Raw genomic sequence first — 20029 nt, forward strand, 5'->3', positions numbered from 1 at the left:
CAAATAAAATGATCATCTCCATTCAAATTATTTCGGTCTTAAAAGGATCCACATTTTCTATAAAAATCCACATATTCAAATTTACATTTACATTTCACGTTCTAAATTAGTTGCTAAAAGCTCAAAGGAACCAGTGGGGAAAAAAGAAACAAAATGAACAAAATTCTTTTGGTCGAAACGACGAATGTGAAAGGAAATTATGAAAAGAGTTACAAAACGCCTCATCATCCGTCCCAGATATTTCCACGAAAGCAATAACGAGTCCGGGATTCGACCGCAAAATTAAATGAAAAGAAAAAAAGAGGAAGAAACGGGGAGAAAAGGAAGTGCGTCTTCGCGTGGCGAAAGGAGAGCAACCGGTCCACGAAGCGGCAACTACTTCGCCAAAGGAGGCCGATATTATTTTAATTAATTTACGGGAAAATTAATTGCTTCACCAATTAAAACTTTCGTAATTTGACTCGAAGCTCGCCCTCCGGCTAACGTTCGATTCCGTTTCGCCGATAAGACGCCGGGGCCTCTCTCCTCGTCGTGTATCCGTCGATCGATCCATCGATTCGTTCAAGTTCGTTCACCGTGGACTGGTGAACAGTTTATGAATAAAATAGAGAACAGTTGGTGGTTTCGAGTTCGTGCACGAATGACAGTACGATAACGAACGTAAGCTGACAGGTGAACGTAACTTATCGAAGAGCAATCACGATGGTTACTCGTCGTCGGGATGCGATGTCAAGAATTAATATTCCATCGGGGGAATCGAGTCGAATTTCTCTGTGGAAGATACCGGAAATCTCGGGAAATATGGTTTAAATGGGAAAATTAAAAGGAGAATTTTTTGTCGGATCAAGGGCTGACATTATGTAATGGAAATCCTAGTCGTTTTCGTGACAGTGACGCGATAGCGACGCGAAAAGTAGAACTCCAGAGGAATAATCGATTTTTCATTTTTACAGGTTTTCGATCTCTGCTTTTAAAGGTTTATTGTGTCATTAATTTATTGCTTGTGATATTTATTATTACGAAATTATTAGGTCATTTTATATATTCTTTATCTTTAATTAAATATTGTTTTCTACTTGCGAACATCTTATTTTAATTAATAGCCTACATGAGTTTTTAAATGAAAATTTGATAACGTTTGGAAAATAGAACTGACAGGAACTTTTTGAAAGTTAATTTCTCTTTTAATTGGCAAATGTAATTCAATTACGTAAAATAGAATTGCGAAATAAATGGACTACGTTCAGCTGAAGATAGCGATTAAACTACCAAAAAGTAATTTTCTCTTCTACAATAAACAATGACAACGAGATGACGTTTCTTTCTCATTTGTACATCATCAACCTGAAGTTTCGGCAGGCTGATCGTAGAGATAACAATCTGATATCGCCAAGAGATATTTAAAATATCATTATCTGGAATAATTAACTTGTAAGTCAGACGTATAGTTACAGGCATAAAAACTTCAGCAAGAAAGTAGATTTATCGGATAATTGAGTGTCACAAACTGAAATAGCATAATATTCATTTTTAATATACATGCCACTTTTCTTTACCAAAGTAAAACCGTATAACTTCCTAACAGTTGTAATTTCACTGTCGATTCTACGTTGTCATTTAAATTTACATTTTAATATTACATTTGAAATTCCAATAGAAACTAAATTTTAATGAAGCATGAAATGATACGTATTATACTCTTATTGTATTTGACCAATATTTTGTTGAATTTACAATAATATCAACGTCAACATCGTTCATTTTCTCCTATATCAAATTCGCTTATTAATTACTTTTTTAAAAATCGTACTGATAAAATTTATTATGCCACAAATGTCAGACATACCAGACATTCAATAATAATGAATTTCCCAAAGTTTGTCAATTTCATTGGTAAATTCATTCAACAGTTATACATTTTTTTCAAAAAATATTCTGCAAGTTATAGAAATAGAACGTGTATCGTAAATTATATGGGACCAAAGGAAGAATCGTGCGGATCCTGTGGCGATTACTCGCGAGCTTGATGATCGAGCGAGTAGTTTTCTCTCCGCGTCTCGAAAGCAGAAGCCGTCGATCGCGAAAGTTACGAGCACGCGGGATCCGCGTTTTCATCGACGATGGTCATTATTTGCCAGCAAAACATGGCACGTTCCTGGGATATGGAGGCGGCTGTATAGCCGCCGGAAAAATAAATCCCATCGATGAATGCGTTTTTCGCCTGCAGCTGGATAACCCAGATGCATACGCGTTTGCCTTTGCCACGGCGAAGGGAAAAAGAGCTATCTGGGTAAAGCGGGACAGAGATGGGAACACAGAGAAAAGAAACAGAGAAGTGAAACGAGGTAGGAACAGATTCGGTCGCGCCCATTCGATTTAGAGCTCGGTGGTATCTTTCACAAATTAATCCCTTCCAGATGTATATGTATGCGACTATTCGATCGTGTTTTTTTCTTCTTTTTTCTTTTCTTCTTCTTCCTTTTGTTTTTTCTTTTTCATAAGTCAGCGTTTCATATCACGGATACGCGTGCAACAAAGAAAGAGGGAGAACATGGTAACACGGCTAGAAACGAAAAGGGAAGAACAGGAAGAAAGAAATGGAGCAGATGAAACGCATGAAACGATGCACAAATTACACAAGCTGAGACAAAGGAGATGGAAGAGAGATTCCCGGAATTACGCCCGCGGTTACAGTGCAATATAAATTAACTGATAATCCTTTTGATAACGAACGCTGTGACCCAATTTCGAAGTTAATACAATCGGAAACCGTATCGTTGACGCTTAATTGCCAACCACGTATACGAATGTACGTACGTACAGGCGGCGAGGAAAATTGAGGAATAGTTAGTTCGGGATGAATTAATCGAATTGTCCTCGCTGCGCTACAAATACCGTGCGGAAACAAAGAAACACCATCGAACAAGTTTTAGACAGCGTATTAACGTTATTGTAGGAATTCAGTTGAGGATGGAGGGAAAATTTGAAACCCTGAAAGTTGTGCACAGTATTTGAAAGTAGATAAAAATTTGGATTGTACTATTCAGATATACATTTGATATTGATATCGAAAAGCACGAGTGCAAAAACGTGTATTTAAAATGAAAATAAACATGCACTTGTGAAATTAATTTTAGAATTATCAATTTGTAAAATATCTGATAACAATTCATAATTATTTCGTAATAAGTTATTTTCTATTTTTTCTATTTTTTTATATGTAAAAGAGTCATAAGAATGTTTTCGATTAAAAACCGTTTTTCGCGACGCGAGTGCCAGTGAAATCGCTTAACGTAAATGCCTCTCGTCGAAACAAAATCATACATGACATTATCAAAACGGCACGTGAAAACGAACGAGATGAAAATAAAACATTCTGCGTTCAAAGGAACTGTCGATACGCAGCATGGAAGCACAAATTGGTTGCGTAAAAAGCGACAAATGAATCGGCGTTTAATAAACGAGATAAAATGTCACGCCCCTTAAATGTTTCTGCGCATTTTTATTATTTAACGTGTCGCAAATGTAGAAGATCAGAAGTTTAAATTTCAATAATTATATCTAGCCCTCTTAATCACGTATTGATTATAATTATACGTGAATTTCGATTCACAATTGCGTATATTTAAAATATTTTCTCTTCCATTTGATCGTACTCTTTTCATTTTATTCTATCCTCGTGAAAATATTAAATGTTAGCAGGAGTATTGTTAGACTACAAAAATAATACACTAAAACTAATACACTAAACGAATATCTTCTTATTGTTAGATTCTCGTATGCTATAATATATTATTCAATCTCCTCATTCATATATTAGGTTGTCCGGAAAGTTTCTTTCATTTTATAAGGAAATAATAAACGCACAATGTTTTTTGTTTTATATTAGTTTATTGAATTATACACGAATATAATAATAGAAATAGAACGAAATGGATCATACATAATTCAATAAAATAATATAAAACAGAAATTGTTGTTTATCTATTATCACCTTATGAAACGAAAGGAATTTTTCGTACAACCTAATACCTTTAACGAAAATATGTCGATCTCCCTTTTTCAATACGGCGAAAAAGTACCGCTAAACAATCTTTGATATTTCAACGCTCTTCGTATCTTCCTCTTCATATCTCCTAGATTCTAGATCATAGATTAATACAAAGAACTTAATCATCCTCAAACGATATAGTATAGCCGAAATACCTTAAATATTCTTAATGCTTCTTCATTCTATAAATTTACGAAGATGAAAAAGCAAGGAAGCTTGGTCGATTAATGTTTCACGGCACTAATCAGACTAATGATCATCGACGAGGCAGCCGATCGCGTTCCCGTTGAAAAACAGAGAAAAGTCAGTGTCTAATTAATGATTTAATTATAAGGGAAAGTTCTGCGGGGAACCGACAATGCTGGAGCTCCTTGGGGAAACGAACCGTCCCGTGGATAATTGAGGATGCTAAGGTAAAGTCTTATGGCTAACCACCAGGCAACCAGGGGTCCGACTAACCATGATCTATGAGCGTGCTGCATATGAGTGACCTTTGCACGGCACTGGTCCCCTTGGGAATCAAAAGGGTCGGCTGCCACGTTAATGGAGAAAAACTCTTGACGCCCCTGTGCCACGCTAAAAATCAACTCTCGCCTTCCCTTGGATCGATTGCTGGTATCGATGTTCTTAACAACGTCACAGGCGAGGTACAGAATAGACGTGACATACAATGCTTTTTGTGGTTTGTTCTACATTTTTAGGGGTTATCTAACCTCCTTTACAATTTTCGTGCGATGTTCGACATTGTCGATTAAGAATAGTAGTGGTTCGAATTGAAACTAACTATATTAGTAACATTCGCATGAAACTGATTCAAACTTATTATTATCTTTGATCCTTTAATATGAGATTGTTGGAAAATAGGAATAAGAAAGAACAGCACGGAGATAAGCGAAGAATATAGAATTTTAAAGTTAATAAGGACATCATAATCGATCGTAATACATTTAAATGGTAGGAAAGATGTAGAAGATTATTTTCAAATAACTTTTATATCAATCGATTATTCTGTACTCAAACACAATTAGATGCACCACAAATACATTGCTATCGCTTTAAAAGCGAATACCTCAATATGACATATTTCGAAAGTGGGGCAACCTGTTAGATCTAGAAACTTAAGCTTTATTTATAAATGTATGAAGTTCCGTAAATAGTTAAATTTTGTAGGTGATACGGATAGATCCGTTTAATCGCAAAAATGAAATAAATGAGCTGGTTTGTTAATACAGGTAGCGTATTGAAATTAAAAATTACTCCTGAAAAAAGAAGATGTAATTTACGAAGTTTTCCCTTGTGGTTTTCATTTATTAAATCCTTCGTAACGAATAAATAATAACTCGATATTAATGCATTGATGCTCCTATTAAAAAAAAACATCAGAAATCCGACGAAACGGAGAGATTTTTAATCCGAACAATTCGCACAATCGGGTACAACGAATCGATATCGCTGTTTTCCAACCTACTTTTCCGTATTTCATAAATACCTACCTCCCAAGAGTATCAATAGCACGAAATAAAATCCTGCAAACAAACAGCGAAGCGCAGCGGGTAAATAAAAGAAACAAAATCCACGGTGGAAACCACTCCCATCCTTCAATCCGCACGAAACGAAATTACAAAACCCACTTAATCTAGTCGTCCCAGATTCCTGCAATCACCTAGATTCAAAAATACTCAGAAAGTATTCATGTAGACTTTATATTTGTAAGTATCCGGACACTCTGTTCAATCCGTAGCACTAACATTCCAATTTGAGCAATGGTGAATCAATAATTAATCAATTTAAATTACATGTTAAAGGCACAGTAATAATATATTTATTATTCATTGTATATGTTACTACGTACATTTATCGTTTAAAAATCGTTTAAAAACTTTTTCTATTAAATTTTTAAGTCTTCAGAAAGTGGCTACGTAAATATGTATTTCAAACGTTTCAAGATCCCGACAATGAGCAGGCACATTTAAAATCACTTGACTCAAATGTCTACGTCGGATCAATTTCCATTCATCTTCAATTATTGTCCTTTTACTTATATCAGATAATATTCCCTAACGTTTTTATCAATTTTTATTAATTGTACATGATTCTTTGATGAGGAAAGATCAGAAGGCAAAATCAGATTACTAGAATTTCATCTCAAGAATATTTTTTGTATCTCCAACGATTTGGAAATGTTCAAATACTATTAGTGTAGCTGTGACGACTATAAAGGATAAAGTAAAATCCTCTCATGTAATTAGGTTGTCCCCTTTCGGCAATTAAAATACATCTTCTCAAAAGTAACCATGTTCCGGGTACTTTTGAACAGTAATACACTTTTCTGCACTTACATACGACTGATTAATGTCGGACAATTTTTTACCACCGCCCGTGGCGTCACAATAGCTTGAATTTCGGCTGCGTGGAACGCAGCTCCTCGGTTCGCTCGAAGAACCCTGATTCGGTCGCGCCTTAATTAACGTCACCGTAGCCCTCTGAATTTTTTAAACGAGCCCTCGGATACGGTACACGAGAATGAAGGTTTCAATGATTCATCGTCACAATGCGGTATTGGGAGCGGCGTGTCCCGCAGATAATATCCCTTTAAACGAGCAAGAGGGTTGGAAGAGGCGGCAGTTGACTGACAGGGCGGCCATGAGCGGGGAAATCTTATTCTTTCATGATGCGATGGAACGAAAAAGAAGAAACGAAGCAGGCACGTTCATTTTAGGGGTAGATTCCCGACTCCCCTCCAATGCCACGAAGATATTTAAATCATCGTCAGTCTCGCGAAACGTCATCCGTCTCGGTTGCTACGACGTATCGGTGAATGTATCTTGGACGACGATAAATCATCTTCCTTCCCGTGTGATTTCCGACCTGATAAACACTCGGCTCGATTCGCGCCACCACGCTGTGTGATTTGAATCGGTATATGCTTCTTCGAGCACGTTGATCTCCGCGTGCAAGGAGATTCAGACAGATGTATTTGGATGCAAATAAACTTTATTTAATGTTCGATGTTTGTTTTTGAAATACTTGATTATAATATTTGGTATTAATTTATGTTAAATATCGTAATTTTTATATTTTATTTAATACTATAGTATTTAGATATTGACGTTTACATGTAATAAGTAATTCAGTTCTTGGAAAGTAATATTTTTTGTAAACAAAGATTTTATTAATATTCTAAATTAATACTCTAATTAAATATAGGATATTTTTTACTGAAATTTATTATTATAGCTGTTAGCATTATTATAGTAAAAATGTGGGACTTAACCTACAGATATTGGAAGTTCAGCAAAAATTTGTCTACTATTTTATGATCACTTAAATGCACGGCTTTTATTCTTCCTCTGGAAGAACAGAGGAAGTGGAATTACTTAAAATAATCTCTACTTTTTATCCGGTTTTAAGAATGCATGTTGAGCTGGTTCTTAGACAAGAACTACTTAAAACTTGTGCTTGTATCTACGGAATATCTTTCTGAGATATTTGAATGAAACAAAGGAGGAACTTGATGTAATAATTTTTTAAGTCGCGATGTATGTCTGTAGAATGAACGATGAAGTTACCTGATTTACTTAACTTAAATACAAGAATGTTATATTAACATGTTCTTTTTATAGTATTTTTCTCTTGTTAAGGAAAGATTGTAATTTCAACAAAAATTACATTGATAAATACATTTGAAATACATTTTGCACAAGTGATAATATTTAATTAGAATTCGTAGCTAACGTGTGAAATATTGGAGGAATCGCGAATGGAAAAAGGTATCGAGCAAAGTAATCATTTTGTTCGATTTCAAGCAGGCACCAGAAATAACACGAGCCGTTCACCTGAGGAAGAAGAGAATGGAATAACGAACATCTGTCTACATCTGAAATTACGTTGTTCCTGGGAGGTGTTATTTTTCGCCGTCATTTAGGTCTTTCGTTTGCATTCATCACGTTGCAAAAGGTCGATAACACAAACATTACCCGGTCAGAAAGTAAATTTAAAGTCGTATCTACTCTTTTCACGATTTAGAGTGCTCTGGAAATTTGCTATAGAAATAAATTCATTTCATTCGATAAATTCAATTTCACGCTCTATTATGGTCTAATTCAGTATAGTATACATGTTCTATTTTCAATTCCTAAACAAATAAATATGTAGATTCAATACAAGAAAATTAATGATATATATCAAGAAAAAAAAAGGATAAATTACAAATATTCAAAACTAAAAAATATATTTAAGAATATATGTATAACATAGAATATTTCATTTATTTGAAATTAGTAACTCGTAAATTTGATATGTGTATATATTTATAGTACTTTATAGTAATTTCCAATAGAGAAAATCAAATATTCACAGTTTAACATTCGATAGAGATATTCAAATTTGTATAACCCTGGATATATTAATTTGGCATGATATTCTATCTTCATTATTTATCTCTCACAAGTCAATAGATATGATCTTTCTTTTGTACATCTATGTTTGGTTTCTGATTATGAGTGGGATCGCGAGGATTAAATGACGACACGGTGCTTTCCCAGTGGATTAGACACGTAGCAGACGATATTGTCATATAGATTTCGTATATTCAATAATAAAAGATAAATTTGTACTTCCTTATCGAGTCGAGGTATCGAATTTCTTGATATAATAATGAAAATCGCGGAGACATTTACCTTATCTTCATTGCTTGCATTTTCAGATATTTAATCACAAATATTCTGACGAATAATATTATTTCAACACATGTGCCTCAGTTCATGGAAATTTTACATGCTTCCTTCACTATTTTCCACTCGACGTCTGTCAATTTCGATTGTCGGAATGCTATTAAAAATTCGTAATTTAACCTCACAGTAATAATATAACAGTTCGCTTGTCCCAAAGTATTGATTGTTCAATTATATTATTTAATTCGTCTAAGTATTTTCCAATCGATTTTCATATATATTTTCAAACGTTCAAGCCGAAACCCATTTGATTTACCTATTAAACAATCTTTGGAACGAATCAATCGAATGAAAAGTACAAATATTAACAATTCATAGAATTCTCGATGACGCTCCATAAATCGAAAAAGATGTAATTTCAAATCATGAAAGGAGGAGATCCTGTCTATAAATACTTTATGTAAAATCACCGGGGAAAATTTTCCAAATCTAATAAAGTATGCGCTAGCTCCGATATTTCAGGGCGATCGTACAAATTTCGAAAGAAATTTACGACGAAACGGTTCGATGCCCTTTCGAACGTGCCAGGTGAAATATCCACGAGAACGTATAGAATTCGAAGGTAACCGCACGACGCGACGTGAGGCACGGAATTCAAGAAATGAAGAAGCATGCTGCCATGCGAATTGATTTTGTCTCGTTGAACCTCTGATGCATCATCAAAGGTCCGCCAGAATTTGACCGAACGATCTATTCTTCCTCTGTGTCCCATAGAATTCTCTCTTACAAATGGAAAAGCGGTTTCACAATGAATTTTCAAGGAATGTAAATCGCTGTCTGAGTTGTGATCCATTTTCGGATATCGATACGTATGGTAAGACAATATTATTGTACATTTCTTTCGGTACAAGGCAATATCGGTTATACTAAAAAATATCTGTCAAAGGTGACTTTGTCATAGTACATACGTCTGTTTCTATTTTTAAGCCAAAGAATTATTGTGATAGAAGTTTTATTAGATTACGTCTGGTACGATGAAAAGATTGTAAAGCAATTTTCATATGGAAATGAAATTGTAGTTGAAAATATTGAAAGTAATTCCAAAATTAAAGTACAACACAGCTAAACACAGAATAATGCAAGATATGTCAGTGATCATGATTCAGCAGTTAATTCTCACAGACTTAACACACCTTAACGTATCTTTCTATTATACATAAAGATGTGTGAATATACCAGGTATGTAAATATGAAACCGGAATTTTTGTATAGAAAATACACGTTTATTGTATGAAAATGATTAAAAATATTTTATTCGAAGTATTGCCCATCGCTAGCTATACATTTTTCCCACCTGTCTGGCAATTGGTGGATGCCACGCCAAAAAAACTGTCGCTCTTTTGAGGCAAACCAGTCATCGAGGCATCACTTGATAAAAGATTAATGAAAAAGAATGGATTACCGCCCCCGAATACAATATCGTAATAAAACAACATCGATACCCGTGCAGATCTCAGAACTGTAGACAATTTCGCGATAACATTAACAAATACCGAGTCGAGGGCAGGCGCTAAGCCTCGTGTACTCGTCTTGGTCCGCGGCCGGAAATTAATATGAAATTGGTCTGTAATCCGGATAGTCTGCGCCCCGTAGACGCAAGAAAATTATCCTGGTACACGTGGCATTGCGTGCTCGAGTCACTAGTTTAAATACGATCACGCAGATTATTCCCCTACGTACTTCATCCCCCTTACGATACTTCGTCCCGTCTCTCGCTTATTTATAATGTATTAATATGGAATTCCTAAGGTGTTATAAATGCACAGAGGAATATTCATTACACCGTGCGATTTACCGATGGTTATCTTTTATTCAGGCAGAAAGGTAGTAGAAATATACAGGCGTAGTATCGGTTTTATTATGGAAGATCGCGCGAATACTCGCATTGATAAGGATTAATTTATTGTAAGAATAAGATTGCCATGCGGACAGATTTGTGCACTTGAAGGATATTATTTATGTAGGGTGTGCAGGCCTGTGACAATGGATTAATGTAGTATGCGTTGCAATTACACGTAGTTTTATGACACGATATGTTAATATTATTAATGTCACTGGGAAGTTATTATTTATCAAGATTATTAATCTTAAAGTATGTTCGTGAAACAATGAAGAAATACTAATACTGTTAAAAAAGTTGTTGACGGTATTGATGTCTAAAATGACACTTCGAATATCTTGCCATCAATTTTCGATTAATTGCTATATATTTGGGTTTCAACATATAACAATTTAAGAACAAGAACGTACGAGTAAATTTATAATTTAAATTAAATAAGTTATAATTTCACGAAGTAATAAATTTAAAGCCGAGTGAACAAATTACCAGATTGTGTATCTTACATTTAGTGTCGTAGATGATAATAAATAGATTATAATTCCACAATGTAATAAAGTATGACGAAGAAAGGTTTTATATGTCTATTTCTCTTATTAACTGAGCCCGCATTTTTGATAACTATTAGCAGTAATAATCCTATAACAATGTTTCTAATAAATCTCGTTCGAATCATTGCTTTTGAAGAAACGCCGTTAGCAACGTTGCCTCGATGAAGAGATGGTAACGTAATCTTGTAGAGAATCTTGCCGTAGGAAATGTCGCGATTTCTAACGTAAGTTACATTAAGTGGGACACGAGCAAACGTATGGCGAATGTAAACGCACCGGTAAGATTAATTAATGATATTTGAGGTACGGCTGGCACAATTGGTAATTACATTAAATACCATATATTACGGATTAGTTTAAACTAGTTCAACAGAGATTACGTCGGATTTCCTTAGCGAAGTACTAGAAATACGATCAACGTATTCTCTGTTCGTTGGATTCGAACCCTTAGAAAATTTACGTCGATTAATTCGTGAAAGTATACGCCCTGGTAATCGATAAACTGTTAAAATCAATTCTCTTTTTATACAAAATTTTAATTAAACGTTAGAATTGTTCAAATGTTTAAAGTAAACCAATTACCTTCCAAAAATTAAAATAGCAATGGTGAATGCAAGAATAAAGAATCGATTAAAATAAAATAAAAGAAGGGCAATAAATTCAATCAATTTTGTTAAACATGTACGCTTAAATAAACCCTTGCGCTCAAGCTTCAGACGTTCAAATAGAAACGTTTCGTTTCATCGGTACGCGACGATCGAAAACAATGAAACGCGGCTGACGTCGCGTCGGCTTTGAAATGAAGAAAAGAGAAAGTTCCGAAAGACGACGCGGAAAATAGAAGTAGCACGAGACGCAACGATGCCGTTACGAGGGAGCAATTCCAACTTGAAATCGTCCCCTGTCACGCTCGCCGAATATTAGTCTATATAAAAACCAACTGTTGCTCTTTGCGGTGGCACGAGCAGACCCAGATCGATGCAATGGATGTCCACCCTGTCTGACCTCCCCACCCTTCAACCCTTCGACTGCTGCAAGGGATTTTGTAACGGGAATCGATGTCCTGTGGGAGCGCAATGCACCGAAATCGGAACGATTCGACCACAATAACGTGATATCCAAGCATTTCCACCTATTTACGAGTCTGCATAATTGTTACAATAAATGGCAAACTATCCTATTTTATTAATTTATAATTGCGTTTCCTCCAATGTACTTTCAGTGGAATATCGTGAACGAAATTGTTTGCCCTATTTCCAATTATTTGGATCATCTACATTTAAGTGCCATGAGAATTATATGGATAAATAATTTTGTCGTCTCACTGCGTGGGACATTTGAAATGAATATTGTAATCGGATTATCTTCTAATCCTCCCAATATGATTCTGATATTTATAATATTCCTTTTTTTATGCTTCTAATGCTATTCTCAAAACTTCGATCTACTACACATGATACGAATGATAATAAAACGACATTGACCAACACCATACGTTGCAAAACATACAGAAAAATGATAACGTTTTATAGAAAAACGTCTTTTTTAAACTCTTAGAGTTTACCATTATTTTTGTCATTCTGCGATGAAGAAATTTATAGAACCAAGTCGTACTTGTCTAACGAAATTGATAAAAAAAAAGAAAAAAAAAAATAGAGTTGATCGATTCAAATTTTCGTCGTAGTCTAGCATGTTCCACAAATGGTTCAATCTGTGCATCATTGCTTTATCAAATGGCACAATTTCCACGGTGCTTCTCAAACCCATTTCGGGCGACACCTATTGGCAAAGATATTGGTATCGATACCGACACGTTTGGGATCGTTAGAAACAACACTTGGCACTTTAATGTTCGTGGTCACAACCTGCTAGCCTCAAAGATCATTGTAGAGGATTCTCGTATTCACGGAACATGAGTCTATTGGAATAACCGGAAACGGAACTAACGATCTATACATTATAGAACTCGATGGTTATGAAACTATATCGGATACCGGTGATTCCAGTATCGTTGATTTCGATACCAATAATCCCTTGAACGTAAGATTTAATACTCGAACTCCCAGGGAACTTAGCATCCCTTCTTATGACGTAATAGTTCGTACAATCAAATATGTTATCAAATATACTATGAATGTTACTGCCGTTTTTAGGAATATTGTAATTGTAACCTTCTTCGATGCTATATAATTTGTAACGATCCTGTAAATCTCTATATGTTTGCATTAAAGTCTTATTCTACTTATTTATCATCGTAAACTATATTTTACTGCTATATCACTGTATTATTACTCAATAGTTTGTAATAATTTATTTCTTATAAGTGATTATATTAAAATTAAGTGAATTTATTAAAAGTTAATTAAAATTCATTAAAATCAAATTAAAAAGATATTTTCTATTAAATAATTAATTAATTTCTTATGTTTAGATCAAAGTGGAAACCTACGGTTAAAAGCTAGAAGTTCGAAACTTCGTTGGTTGACAGATATCAAAACACTTCATGGCGAGGATGCCTTGAAGGTGAAAATTGAATGAGGAAAAAAAGGATTTTACAGCAATAAGAAGGCAAATTCAATGTCTAAATTGTACTTATCGAAAGAAAAAGAGAAATATAGGTTTCATATTCAAAAATGTCAAACTTTACTAATACAAATATTAATTTATAATACGTTTCAAGCAGATTTGATTTAAATTGTCTCTGATTTAGTTTTTGTTCGCTTACTCAAACATGATTGGTTTACTCTACTGAAAAGTGAATTCGCTACCTTATTGTAACAACCCCTTCAATTGCTGAAATTTAACAGATCCCACTTTACTAATCACAGACTAGAAACACTGAAAATCAATTTAACGTACGAAACGTTTATGATCCTCGACTGATAAACGTCATCTTAATAGTTCCATGTACACAATAATTATTTTCTATCGGTATGCGGGAATTCGGTGAGCCCCATAGCGGTTTCGACGCACAAGGTTGCTTCTCCTTAGTCTCAACCCAACAAAGTTACACACTTGGCCTTCTCCTGTCAATAATGCCGTCGAGCCGGCAAGTAACTACGCGCCTCCAGCGTCGAGCGACTCGAGCATCTATGTATTCGTGAACTTGCCGTCAGACGTCCGACCCTCCTATCCAATGCCCGTATTTGAAATACGTCAGGTGCAAGGGGGCGTAGAAGGTGGGCGTAGTGGCTCGATTTAATTCCCTAATTCTCGGGATCGACGGCAGTCGTAACACGACAGGTCGTGAAACTATGTAGTCTTCCTCGCACCCTAAATCGAACTGGTTGTTTGCCTTTCTTTCTGACGTCCGTGTCAACTATATAAATTTTCAAATGAATTTTCTGATTCTTATTTAAAACGATTTGTTTCGAAATAATGATATCAAAATAATTTGACGATTCTGCCCCATTAGAATTTAGGATTTTATTGTTAGAAATTCTTCAAAAATAAGATTCCGTATATTTTGCTTGTTTGTGAGAAAATGGATTGGAAGCTAAATATGTCTAGTATGTAATCTAAGACCATAGGCAGAAAAATGTGATTAGAATTTTTGTTAGTTATCTGCCTCGTATGTCATTTTGCGGTTAAAGGAAGCGTTTTGATATGAAATAGTTGAAAAAGAGTATGAGCTAACAGATACCACTAATTCGAGAGTGTTCTCGATTTGTATTCAGTAAATTTTGGTATTGGTTTCTTCGGTTATCGATAAATCTGTCAATTAGTATTTTCATGAACGTTAATATTTGAACTTTCCCTGGAAAAGCCACTCAATCAGCTAGTGCCTTAGTAAATGACGTCGTTAGTGTTTTAGTCGAAAATACGCGATTATTTGGAGTGAGATTTTTCATGTCAGATTAACGGTTGATCCGCCGATATTTCCAGGATTACTCTTTTTCTTGAAAATAATCTAATGAACACGTACAAATAATTTATCACGACGTTGCTTATTTTGTTATTGTAGTTTTTACGTTCGATAAAAATGAAAGGATGTATTGCGTTTAATTTAGATTTCAAATGTTAATTATATTGAACGGTCATCGCAATATGTTTAGGTAAAAAGATTGATTGAATTCGTTGCGACAACACGTTCACTGTATGTTATAGAATAATTGTATTAGTAATTAATGGCAATTATTCGTGATTTCGAATGAACTGAAAGGTAGCTGAATTATTTGAACGACGCTGCGAATCGATTAAAATATGAATGTTTATTATAAATTAGCTTCAATTGGGATATATTATCTGTCGCTTTGGATTTTGTATAAATTTTCGATCGTGAAATTTTCTGCATTACCAAATTATGAATTTAAAAGATGAGAACAATTTTGTGGATTCACAAAATATTACTTCGATATTTTCCCATGGTATATTAAATTATCTAATATTATATGTAATAAAGTTAAATCTTCGACTTTGTACTTCATAATCATACAATGTATAACTTCTTAACAATCAGATAATCTTATTATTTACTATACGTTGTTCTTTAATTAAACACATATTCGTACTTCATTGTGACGGATGATTGTGACAATATACAATTATCTTTCGTTGGTCCTTAGATTAAATAAAAATTCACTAACAATAAATTCGAATTTTTGAAGCAAATTATTGCATTTAATATTCTAACCTTTTTTAGTAAATCTTTCGTAACTTCAATGAATATTTCAATAAAAATCTCAAATCAAACGTTAAAGGTTTTCGAGATATTACGTCAAATAGCATTCTTTATTTTATAATACTATATTTACGACTGTAATACATGTACATGGTTAGTTTTCGCTACACTACACTGAACTACTTATAGATATTATTTCACGACCGAGTCCGCTGACAAGAGCAAGTCATAGAGAAGCAATTACAAAGGCATTCGGACATCGTTTACACTTTACGAGGCAGTAAAGGGGTGGAGAAATGCCGTAGGCGAGAATGGTCTTCAGGATATTAGCACGTTATTGCCAGAGTTTATTGGTTTTATCGATTTCCCCGCTGTCCTATTCCCGGCCTCGTTGTCCGCTGTAAAAACGAATTAACATCCGAGTGATTTGCTAAACGTGACATCGTAGCGATTGGACGTTGAATGAGCAGGGGAAATTTTGGCGTAACCAGCGAATTACGTTTCATTCATCTGTTTATGAAATACCCGTTATTATTCACACGACTGAATAATTTTCTACCTTTAATTTAGTTTATAAATATGATAATATTTTATGTTGTATTTATATTTATGGATCAAATATCAGCGATGCAATAAAAAATTACCTATTTTCATTTCTGTGCAAAAATTGTATTTATCATTATATCATTATTCATTGAGGATATCATATGAGAAGAATGAATTCTTGAGAATAGTTTTTATATTTAATATGATATAGAAAATTCTGAGAGATTTATGGTGATTTATAATAAATAAATCTGCTCTTGAATTTGCCTAGATTATACAATCATAAATTTTTATAATATCAGGTATAAGAATTATGACTGTAATTGGAAAAGATATTTAACTAGTTGTATCAAAAATCAAATAATTAATAAAAGGTAATTTGCATTAAAAGACAGTATTAGAAAGAAAGAGGTACAGAAACGAACACCTTAATAGACACGCGCATACTTGGGAAAGAACACCGCGGCAGTTGCACCAACAACATCGAGAAGCAAAGACAAACACACGTAAACAAGTATCAAACTCTCGTTGCATGAATTATCGCACTCTGTCTCGTTTACATTCGTTTGTCGATGCCGCTCTGTTTGCAGCCGTGCTTGCCTTTCGTGCATTTACTTCACGGGCCACCCGTTGTCGACGTGAAAACTTTTAATTCATCTTCGAGCGAACGTTGTTCCACGGCCTGAAATAATGCACAGGACAATTGGAATGTACGACATAAATCACGTTTCATAGTGTACACGTAGTAGATTAGACAATAGATTCAAAACTTGCCTGACTATTGGAACTCCATAGATCGTCGAATTATTGGTGGGGATATATCGTGGTTATGTAAAATGAAAAAAAAAAAAAACAGGAAATGGGCAGAAGAAGAAAATATAAGTGAAAGACGAGAAAACTTGTTGAATATAGTCGTATGTGTTAATTTATATAATTGTTAATCTATTATATTAGAGAGTGGTGATACTACATTATACTTATTAGAGAAACAATATTTGTGCATCTTCAAAATTTTACTAATAAAATATCATAATGGAAATGTTTCGCGAATGATAATGATCAGTCTTGATTAAATTCATAGCTAAACGATAAATGTACGAAGAAGCTTCCATTTCAATTTACCATGCTCCTTTACGTAGAAACGTGTAAGCGTTGTAAATAATTCATTGAACCTGAGAGCTGCTATACCCACGTCGATGGCTAAGTTCCCATGTCTGATTGATACGGTTTGCTATTTCTGTTCTCTATTTCCCATCTCCACACTGTCAATCATTCACTGTTACGATCGGCCAGCTTAGTACACGTAGACGTAGAACACAGAGGGGGAGAGAGAGAGAGAGGAGATGCAGTAGTATTGTATCGTATTTGTCAACCCTAACAGCTTTCATGGCCTGAGCCCCATTATGACTTTCCTTCGAATCTCCTACGTAATGTATGCTGGATCTTTCGTTTCAGCTACCTGTAATCGTGCGTATAATTCTACACTTTGCAGCAATAATGTAGAGATTCAATAAAAATTCACTGTAAAATATGAAACATAAAGGATCGCGTACGAATGTTGGAAGAATATCAATTATATCAAGTGATATGAGTGGATGATGGTAATCTTGTTTTCAATATATGTAGTTGTATTGCGACAAATAAAAATCCAACCACTTATTGTCAGAATTAATTATTTGCAAATATACTATTATTTATAATGTTTTCGTTTGAACTTCTATCAGATTGCTTCAATACTAACACAAATACTTCTATGATATGTTTTATAAAGTTATGTATAAAAGTTGTGGAGGAATAATTTGATTTAATAATTAGAATATTTAATATGTAACAAAATACCTCTTAATATATTGATTTAATTAATTAAAAATTCTTTGACTACAAGTCTCTTCTATTATAATACTCTTCAAACTATATGAAAACAGTACAATAAGTACATAAAATTTTCATTACAGTCTACAATACATTACAGTTAATATCATTTTCATTCAACGTTACTGTTTCTTCCTTATAGTTATACGTTCAGAGCATGCGTTTGCGTTTCCACTTTTATAAGGAAACACAAGACCTTAAGCGTGCCGTTAACAACCGTATCAGTAACATCGTGGACGATAACGAATTCCGTACTGAATCCAATCCATTCGGATGTATCAGCGATGATATAACGTCAGCGACGTATGTCTAATTTATTCATCCGTTCGGGAGCCCATAGGTATGCATCGAATTCTACGGATTCTTTAGAAAATTGCTTGCCGGTTACGGCTGAACCAACACGCACCAGCGAGCTCCGACGTCCGCATAGAAATGACCGCTCGACCCTGACCATTCCTCCCCGAAATACGAAAAATTCTTATCGCAAATAATATTCATCCCGGACGAGCGTGGCCCAAAGTAACCGAGCAAAGCAATGGAATTTCGATGCCGAATTATCGAGAGCAAAATGTCGAAAATCATCGAACCATTCGTATAAAACTTTGTTCGGATTAGTCAAGTTACTTGACTTCGAACAATTTGAATGGAGCAATTTAAGCGGTTTGAAACTTCTTCGTGGAAGCTAATGTTATTTATTTGAATCGAAGTGAAGTCATTTCACTGCAAGTTGGTCGAATGCATTCGAAACGTTTCATTAATGTGAATCTGGTATCTTTGACTCGAAATATCCTTTCAAGTTGTAAATAAAGTTGGAACTTTTTTAACTATTTCTTGAAAGGCACACTAATTTTTGGATAATATAATATTCTTAATATTCGTGAACAATCGATTAGTAAACTTCAAACTTTTCGATAAACATTCCGAGGTGAGTTTTATATTTTCCCTTCTTCACTTTTTCCAATATACAACTCTAGACATTAAATCATAAATACCATTTTAAGTATCCATTTTTAATTCATACTTTAAATTAGATTATTTGAATTTGAACAACTTCAAGATAATTTAACTACAGTAATATGTATATGAACTTGAAAGTAAATTCGAGCGACTTCAGCTGAAGTAACATGACTAATCTGAACGAACGAAAAGAAAGAAGTTACCTTATTTCTTCTCCTTCTTCGATCCAACCTATTCGCCACTTTCTCGAGTTTCTCTGTCTTCTTTATTTGTCTTTCCCTCTAGTTTCTTCCCCTCTGACTGGTAATATTTAGTTTGTTTCCTCCACGTTTCCCTCAGCCGTCTTCTATCCCTCTGGAATGGATATGTTTTCTTGGACCAAACTCTCTGTTCTTTTATTCTATCCCCCCACCACTGGTTATTATTATGCTTCCGCTGACCCGTACAAACAATGACGTCGTAGAAAGTATCCCTTCTCTCACCCACACACAGTGGTAAACAGGATGAAAAATATCTGATCTCTGACTCCTTTTTTCCCCTCCTCATGCTCTTCTCCTGCCGCGACGTTCTTTCGTTAAGCTGATTGAACCCAGCCAGAGAAATTTCAAATTGGACTTCCTCCTAGTTCGTTATACGGTCGAAAGGATCAATCGTAGTGACTAGCTATCCGCCGGTTTTGGAAAGGATTCCACGGGAAAGTAATCAAAAGTTTGGGATTAACCGGGACATCGCGCACGGATTTTCGACACGTGAACTGTTTCCTTGCGGATACGTGCATGTGTGGCTCTGCGCGTTTGAATAAATATAAATTGGTAGTAGAACAATTGTTTTACTAATGAAGTATATGCATGATATAAAAGA

The sequence above is a fragment of the Bombus affinis genome, chromosome 4 (assembly GCF_024516045.1).
Source record: "Bombus affinis isolate iyBomAffi1 chromosome 4, iyBomAffi1.2, whole genome shotgun sequence".
NCBI lineage: Eukaryota > Metazoa > Arthropoda > Insecta > Hymenoptera > Apidae > Bombus > Bombus affinis.